Genomic DNA, 9947 nt, shown 5'->3' with positions numbered 1-9947 from the left:
GGAAGTGGAGGGAAGATTATGGTGATGAATGATAGGGTTTAGGATAATCTCATGTATATTTCACAATGTAATCTTATGTGATCGCAATGTAATCTTATGTGATCATGATGTAAATGCTTTACTTAATGAAAATATATTTTTTTGATCCTTGCCAAGTGTCTACTTGTATTGTGATTTTAATTTCAAATTAATGATCAAATATTATTTGTTGATTTCAATTTCAAATTAATGATTAAATCTTATTTGTTGATTGCACAAATACAACAAAACTTTAAAAATTTATTTTTATTAATATAAAAACTATTACATCATGACATAGAGGCAAGTACAAAAACCCTAAACTCTGCGCCTCTTAGAATTGTAAATTTTCGTGAAGAAAGAACCAGAGTTGCAGAAGATATGGCGAAATTGAATTCCACCAAAAAAGGGGGAAAATGAAAAGGTAATGAAATGCAAAAGGAGGGAAAGCAAAAAGTTAAACATAAAAAATGGAAAAAAATAAAATTAGGTTTTCAAACTTCCATCTGCTGACCACAAGGTACATCTGACATGAAAGATATGGAATCTAACATTTCTCTATTTTTTAAAGATATGGGCTCTATTATTTTATTGTCTTAAGAGGTCTGGGCAAAGATATGAAAAAAATATCCATGTTACATGGATCTAGAATCCCAGCTCTCTCATTGGTCATGCCAATCTTTTTTTATTCACTCCTTAAGGGAAAAAATGGAGAGTCCATATTTTTCCTAATGCAATGTTCTACATATCTAATGACAAGAAACATGATACTCTGTTTGTGCAACATTGCTTTCTCCTACATCATAGATGGGATTAAATGTTAAGCGTCAATGGGTTTGGTTTGATGATGCCGCATCCCAATTCAAAGCCACACGACCTCTCTAATTTGTGTGGCCAGGTTTGTTAAATTCTTGCTCACCATAATATAAGATGAGGTTGGATGTTCATTCTCCACACTGCAAGCAAACTTGGAGCTATTAAACTTGCAAATGGAGTGATGCAAGTGTCACCAATCTTCTTCGGTAAGATTGCCTCATCCTATTATCTCAAATAGAAAATGTTTCATGTTTTATATACTCTCCTGCTAATATTTTGACATATGATTTCTTATGTCATGTTGCAGGCTTCTCAAGAAGATTCTTCCCCCTCAATATCTATTACCGAACTCACAAGATGGGTGTCATAAAATGCTCTCTATGCTGGGTATGGATTACACAAAATACACATATGTCCCAATGATTTCATGTTATTTAGAGGGGTTAATAAAGATGCAACACAATGTCTGCAACATGGGGAGAGCTATAGGGATGATTTCCAAGGAGATAAAGTTCCTTAGAAGGTTTTGAGACAATTCCCTATCATTCCTTACATCCAACACATGTTTAAATGTAAGAGGATTGTAGAACTCATGACATGACATGCTACTCATTTCTCAACTGATGGCATCATGTGAGGATCGTAGCTAATTGACTAGCATGGCAACATGTGAAGCATCAATGGCTAGAGTTTAAAGATGAGCCCCATCACTTACGTCTTGGCTTGGGCATGGATGGTGTTAACTCATTTGGCTTCAACCTCCCTCCATGGGTGACAATCAAGAAAGGTCATATCATGCTTGCTCTCCTTGTACCAGGCAAGTATAAGGTGGCGAACATGGATATGTACCTTGAGCCTTTGATTGAGGATCTTGAGACACTATGGCGAGGTATCAAAGTACATGATGTTTCAAGGCTAATAAATAGGCATAAGACGGAGGTAAAAAGAGTTTTGCTTTAGATGATGCATGATTGTCCCGGGTTCTCGGAGTGGTCATGTACCTACTTGAATTGGATAACTTTAAGCCTTAAGCTTTAACCTTTAAGCTTAAAGTTTATTTCTCTACCACTACAACAGAATGAGGGTATAGCAGCAAAAATAGTAGTACTTGTATAACTAGAAGGGTAGGTAGATTGGCTATTTTTACTGCTAGAAATGCTGCTATTTTTCATGCAACGAGTTCACTACTTAGCAGCAAAAATAGCATAGCGATATTTCACTGCTATTTGTGCTGCTCAGCACAATGAAAGCATTGCACAGTAAAAAAAGAGTTGGGGCAGACTGGGGAGTTTGCACAGGACTCCCCAGTCTGCCCCAACTCTTTTTTAAAAATTAAAATAGACTCATGGTTTCATTTTTATGACACAAACAAAAACATAAGAAACACAGATTGTTAAAGAATGCAATTGAGCCCAAATTTTATTTTATTTCACGAGGTGTCCAACCTTTGGCCATATGTACAAAAAATGTCTACAATGAAGAGGTGGCTAATTGGAATCCTCATTGGATTCTGAGTGATCATCATCATCGTCTTCGTCTTCCTCTTCAATCTGTGCATTAAATCAAAATAATGAAGTTTAAAGTTAAAAATAGCACACACACCACTTACGATTTCAGCTCTCTGTGTGTGTTTTTAAGAGAGTTGAATAAAAAGCATTGCTTCTGCTGGATGTCAATAGAAGCAAAGCTCCAGTGGTCACTGCGTAAGGAAAAAAGCATTAAGAAATCAAAGGCTACAAGAGTTCTCAATCTTGAAGAAAAATCCCAAAAGAAGCAGTCACCCACATACTTGTTATGGTATGGAAGTAGCAAAATATCGACAACATCAAAATCGCAGTATCTAAACCAATTGGAAATATCCATGGGAGTTTCCTTTGGATCTCTTAACTTGAAGGAAATGGCAGGATCAATAATATGAACTGTATGCTGTACAGCGTGGTTAAGCCAGCTTCTCATCATGCTGCATTGGACCAAACAATAATTAGGGTAGGGTGTAAAGGAGGTACAAGAAGGATTGTTTTGTAAACAAATGTAAAATAAAAGACACTTACTAGAGCATTGCAAGAATGATAGTATCTGAGCAATACTCATTCTTATGAGCCAATGCTGCCAAGCATGGTTTTGTCAAGTCAAAATTATTCACTGAAGTTTCATCCTCAATATGGACAACTATGTTAGGGCCCAGCTCCTGCAACCTTCTCTGTATCTGCAGCTCCATCTGTACAGTCTCCACATCTATAACAGATTTGGATTCTTTTATTTGCTGCTTCAGTGACTCCTCATAAGCAGCTTTCCCTCTGGTGCTCATTGAGTGGGTTACTTCAACAACCTTAACCTCATCCACCAACTTTCTTGTAGGTGGAATTAATAGTATGTCTCTCATTTTGATGTCCTGCCATTCCACAGGATGGACCAGCTTATCATACCTCCATCTCACTCTGGACAAAGTGTTGAAGTCTTTGGCCATCAAAGTTACCCTGTGAGCATGGGCTGCTAAATATTTCTCCAAGTAATCCTCTGCCATTTCCTGTAAGGAAAGAATGGCAGTCCTGTTCCACCTGAAACCAAGGTGCCAACTATCACATATTTCTCTTACTAGTCTCTGAAAAGGTGCCTTGGGGATTGCAAAGCCTATAGCTTTCTGTTGCTTCCTGATCTCCTTTAGCACACTTGTACCATGTTTCAATCTCTTGGCCTTTTGCTGGAGCAGGCTCATTGGCTTCCCCTTCCTGCAATGTGCAACTCTTCCCTGGCCCCTTGCCAGCCCTCCTTGCAGTTGACTTGGTTCTTGCCATCACTCTGACAAGCTGCATACAAAGCAATGGAAAGAGATTACAGCCATGGAGAACATGGAATGATACAAGAAGGCAATGACATGGGTGGATGAAGCAGCATTTATAAATTTGCAACAAAATGCGATTTCGGCAGTTTGAAATTCCTAACAGCTCACTCTCGCGTTTTCCTGCAAATACCTGAAGTAACATGCTATTATATTCCTACAATGATTTCTCTGTCTCTACAACTAAAACAATATGGATTGTGTTTATGCAAGGAGTGTACAGCCTTGGATAGCTTAGAAAGACACAAAATCACAATGATAGGGGTGGATGAAACAACAATTTTATATTTGCAACAAAATGCGATTTGGGCTGTTTGAAATTCCTAAACGCTTCTCCTCGCGTTTTCCTGCAAATTCATGAGGCAGCATACTAGAACATGCCTTCAGTCATTTCACTGTGTTTACAACTTGGTGCAAGATGGATCGAGTCTATGGAAGGCAAGAAGTGATCAATCTGTCACTCAACCAGCCCAATTCAAAAGTCTTCCTGCCTGTGGTTGCAATGGAAAAAGCTAAGGAATGCATATAATATTTATCTTAATATCTAAGCTACATCACATCACTCAGTACCTTATCCTCATATACTACTAAACAAGAAGAAAAGGATATAGAGAGTCTTACTGACCTGGAAGCTATCTGTAGGTGTGATGTGCTGGTGATGAGTACCCTGTGCTGGGGATGAACCTTTGCTGCTGGTCAGGATGCTGATGGTGCAGAGTAGGGAGGTAGAGAGGCAAGAGAGGGGAGGGCCTAGATAGGAGAGATTAAACAGGAGGGAAAAGATTAATGTAAAATACAAACAAAGCAACTAATAAATACCACACGTGTGGAATGGAGTCGTTTTTTCACACATGTGGATGGGACCCAGATCTCTTGGAGTTTGAAATTTGGCACGTGTGAATGGTACTTTTTGCCTTGAAACTTGTGCCAATCATGATTTCATAATCAGATCCATAAACACTCTTGTCTCCCTGTCTTTCATCCCTGCCAGCACCCTCCCATCATCCTTTTCCTTCCCCCTCTGATCCCTTCCTACCCAACACACTCCATCCAGACTGCAACCTACCTAAAGACTACTACCACTGCCAGATCTCCAGGTTACCTAGGCTGCAGCTCAAGTTTGGAAGAGAGAAGAAGAATCACCAGTGCAACTCCAACAGCATGGAAAAGGAAAAGAAAGGTCAGAGATCTATATTCTTTTCAATGTTTTTTGATATATATATCTTTCATCCATAGAATTCTTGAATCTTACTGCCCAGGAATCTGGTACAGCACCCTAGGATTTGATTGGAGATGGATATCAATAGGACCTAGAAGTTTGCAACAAAATGCGAGGAGGGTGCTTTACATTTTCCAAATGGCCCTATATTGCGTTTTCCTACAAATTCTTATATTAGTTTTGGTTTTCATTTCTTCCTCATTGTTTTGCTCTCTTTGGCCCTGGGGAATTCTTCCTAGTATCACCTACTGTCTAGGACACTGTGAGATGATCCTAGCATTTGATTGGAGATGGATGTCAATAGAAATGGAGAATTTGCAACAACCTGCATCATCGGGTTTTCTTGCAAATTCCTGTGTCCTTGTAGAGCGGTTTTCTCTACCGTGCAATATAGTGCTCATAGAGTACTACCGATCAACAAATGTGTTAAGAAACACAATGTCAATCCGAGGACTCAACCCGATTAGTGCATGAAGGCTTATCCCATGAGGGAGAGCTCACATAAACAAACCACCACTTGACGATTTAACCATTCAACACCTCAATCAATCTCTCAATCCCTTAAATCCACTACACTAATCAAGAGAACAAGAAATGCATAGCAATCTCTTAATCCCATTCAAACATTGATTAAATCTTAGCTTTCCCTAATGCCTGCAAACCCATAAGCATGCAGCTACTAACCCGCAAGCTTATAGAGAGAGTCTATCCATGAATAACTCATTGCCAATGAAGTGGGCAAGAGCTTGCATCAATGGAGACTACACACACACACTACAAGCATGCAGCATACATAAGAGAAAGAAAGAAGCATTCAACTAATCATATATTAATCTACTTCACTGATGCTAAAACAGATTAAGAGAATGAAGTGGAGCTATACTCATTGGAGCTTCATGCTCACTAGAGTACAATAGAGAGAGAGTTAGAGAGCTGCCATAGCTTGAGAGCTCAAGAGCTTCACTCAATAGCTTATGAGAATGGAAAAAACGTCCACTTTCTTTAGCTAACATCTCTTTTGTAGAGATGCCACTAACCCTAACCCTAGGCCTCTTTCACACATGGGCGGACAACCCCATAAGTGAGCCTTGCTTAATACACTTAGAACCCACATTGGCCTAAAACGATTTACATTGCACTTCGGCACAAAAATATGGAAAAATTATGTGCGTCTTTATGTTTCCATGGCTACAATCCCGCTCTCTCGCATTAATTGCTTCCGGGCTCCTTCCATAATCCGTGTTCCCGTGAGTTCCTGTGAGTGTTCCCGTGGAACATTCTCCCCTTCCTAAATCGCGCACGTCCTCGAGCGCGGTAGAAACAAAAGCTGCAAAAAAAACAATGGAAGACAAGTAAAGCCTTTTATTGAAAAAAAAATCAGCAAGAAAATCTCACGTGAGCATACAAGTAAAAGGCCGATTAGAGTTTTAAAGAGTGCTAAAAGAGGTGAGTAAAGACTAGTGAAAGTGAGACTAAGTGGTAGATAGTGCTATTTAAAGGCAAGTGTGCTTGTACACTGTAGGTTATGACCGCAGTCTCAATGTCCTACAAGTGTTTAAGTTATTCCTAAGTGTCAACCCGACTCCTAAATATGAGCAATGGTGATTGGACCTTTTTTTCTTTTTTTCTTTTTTTCTTTTTTTTCTCTCTTTTTTTTTGGTGTGTGTGTGTAAAAGATGATAAAGAGGAAGGCTCCATCCCAATGAGACCCAAGCAATGGCCAAGAGACCTCCGCCAAGAGAATCTAAAGGCCGCTAAGTATCTCAAGGACAACAGACCCTTTTCTTTCTTTTTGACATAAGAACCCATGAAGATGAGGGCATCGGTCTCGAGGGCCCATAATGTACCCCAGAGTCCTACTAGCATCTATCAAGGCGATAGAGTCCTTGAAGGTCTTTTTTACCCTTTTAGACGTCAGTGTATTCACCCCATGGAAACCAAGGCATCGGCCCCAAGGTGCTAAGACAACCCAAGGTCCTACCAAGCATTCCACATGGTTGTAGACACGTCATGTCTCGATTCACTTGTATATATTTTTTAGGGCATGATTTTCGTAAATTTTTTTATTAATCCTAGCACCTAGCCCATACCTAAGAGGTAGCTACCACTAGGGATAACTAATATACTTCGAGAGCATAAGAACTTGGCATACTCTGTTGGTATATATCCTACACCGTCTTCAAATAGAAATACCTTCTACTAAGTCCTCTACGAATCTAGAAATCACTCACCACATTTTAACAACTAATTTAAAACTTAAATCAGCCAACTGTGTGTGAACATGCAAACAATATATCCAAAAGTTAAAAGCACATAAAGAACAAAAGATTATGATTTGAATACACCTGTTGTAGTGCTCGTTGATGTTGTGCGTTTGCATTGATGCATTGCTGATGTTGTGCAGATTGCTTCTCTTTGCTCTTTGTAGGCATTGCATGTCTCCCCCCTTCCTAATTTGTGCGCACGGTAGGTGGACTATTGGGGCGTGTTTGTATGCTCTTGTTTAGTTGAGATCTCTGCAAAATGTTTATTAACAAACAAGAAAAGAAAAGAAAAGAATAAAATTTATTATTGGTGCCAATCACCGAATATAGCCGAGGGGAAAAACCCAGTGGGAGAAAACAATCACTTCAGGATGCAAGAACAGCCCTGTACAAAAGCCGGCCTCTGGAGAAGGTGGTAGAGGAAGGAGTGCTTCCTCGCTAAAATATGGCATTGGTTCTATGGGAAGGTTAAGCAGACAATTCTGATTTTGGAACTGCTCAATATAGGTACTCATAGTGATCCAAAATTGACATGTTGAGGCTGGGGAAAGGAGGGCTTGCAAGATAGGTGGTTGCAAGTCATTTATTCATGTATCCCTACATTGTTGTGCTTGAACCTCCTCAGGTAATCTACGTTGATTTGGTCCTCGGTCTGGTACTCTCACATCAAGAAGGTTATGGTGTTGGGGTGTAATTCCCACAATTTTTTTCATTAAGCCCGTGCCATATCGTCAAAAGTAAGAGTGGCATAGCCAGCAAATGTGTGAAGCTTCTCCTAATACGAGTCGTGCACACTCTTGACAATGTGGAAATGGATGATGCTGTTGATAGAATAAAGTGACAAAGTGATGCCCACAACAATTTTCACCTAAGGGAGTATAAAAGTACCTAGAATGAGTTTGAAAAGGAGGAGCACTATAACCCCCACGATGTTCAGGTTGAGTACTATCAGGGTCAATGCATGGTGGACATGTATCTCGCCAAGTATCCATCAGGAGGTATCTGGGCGTAGAATAATGAAATTTAGAGACTTCAAACTTTATACATTCATATCCATCATTACAATTCCTATCAAAAACAATGTAGATAAGATCATCTCAAAAAGAGCACAATCCTGTAAAGGCATAAGGAACCACATTAGTAAAAGGGAGACTATTCAAACACTGATCTACCAAAGAGCTTCAATTGTAGTGTTAATGCCTTATCTTTGGTTTTGGGTATGTCCTTCTTAAGAGGTGGGAAGGTTAGCAATTGTCGAGGAATTTGAGCAAGATAAGAGGATTTAGGCAGTGAAGTGCTAGAATCTAGGCTCAAAGGAGATGAGCATACACCACATTTCTTGACTAGACCCACCCCTGTTGCTCCCTCATGTCTGTCTTCACTGCGTCTCCCTAGCATGGAGGCTCTTCATCTCTACACATTATGAGCGAGCCCCGAGGAGACCCATTCCACCATTCATCTACACTTGGAGTTCATGAACTCCTTCAAAAAGTGAAAAGCACAAGATATGAACTTTCAAAGAAATACATCATTGATGTGCTTAAGTCAGAGTTCTCTGTTCCACATGCGGGTCTTTTCTTCTCCAAGGAGTGGATGAAGAGATGAATCAAGCTTTTTCTTTCTAATAGGAGATCAAATATCAAGAGAGCAGCGAAGAATAATTCGGAGAAGCCCAACGTTTGTACGGTCGAGGAGTGGAGGCAAGCACATAGCTTTGTGAGAAAGCACCCACATGCTTTTCAACAACAAGCGACGGCGAGTGCTTCCCGACTACGAAAGCAAGGAGCTTCACACTTCAGGTTCGGGAGAGGAAAGTCCTCCTTCATTGCTCGTTTCGTAGTAGGTACCATTTGTAATCATTTCTTCTTCTCTTTCATTTTTAGTAATCATTTCTTCTTCTCTTTCATTTTGTTTCATATTATATTATTTTCTTTAACTAATTGTATATTTTCTTAATTATTTTTTGTAGAGGGAGGTTTTTGGGTGTGATGACTGAATTATATGTATTGCAGTTGTATTAGAAGGCTTCTAGATGCATTGGATCACTGTCCTCCTAATGTCAATCTTTTGGATTCAATAGAGCCATTAGATTTAGAGGTAGAAAGTCATTCCCTCTATTGATGTCTATTTCATGCTATGCCTTTGAACTTATTGAATAATTTTGTTTTGTTTAGATATTAACAGTTTCTAACATAACTTTTCAAATGTATAGACACCACAACAAGATGATTCAAGTAGCTATGGCTGGAGAGTGCTGATCAGTGCTAAATATATACTTTCAAGCTATTTTGAGATAGGACAGCCAGATCTTGTAAGAAAAAATAATTTTCATTTAGCTTCAAAATAATTGATATTGGTACAAAGTGTTCTAAATCATCATATCTCATTGCAGATGAGAGAAGATAGCTTCAGCTCGAACTATGTATATAGTTTTAGAGCTGATACAATTTGGAAGTTTTTGAAGTATGCCTCCCCCAAACCTATTGTACCAGCTATACTGTCGAGTTGGGTGAGAGCTCTAAAGTCCGAGAAGGTGTCATACACCTTGATGACACAGATGATGCTGATGTGGTGTCACAGGAACAAGGACCTAGTGCTGATGAGGAGAAGCCACAAGAACAAGGACCTGCTGTGCTGATGTTATTGAGGAGAAGATGGAGCAGCAGAAAACAGATGCTCTAGGGGCAGTAGAGGAGAAGATGGAGCAGCAGCAAACAGATGCTCCACGGGCAGTAGAGGAGACAATGGAGCAACACTAAGAGACTGTACATGACAAGATGGAGCAGCAGAA

Source organism: Cibotium barometz, chromosome 11, assembly GCF_041138505.1.
Source record: "Cibotium barometz isolate CiBa-2024 chromosome 11, ASM4113850v1, whole genome shotgun sequence".
Classification (NCBI taxonomy): domain Eukaryota; kingdom Viridiplantae; phylum Streptophyta; class Polypodiopsida; order Cyatheales; family Cibotiaceae; genus Cibotium; species Cibotium barometz.
This window is presented reverse-complemented; position numbering follows the sequence as displayed.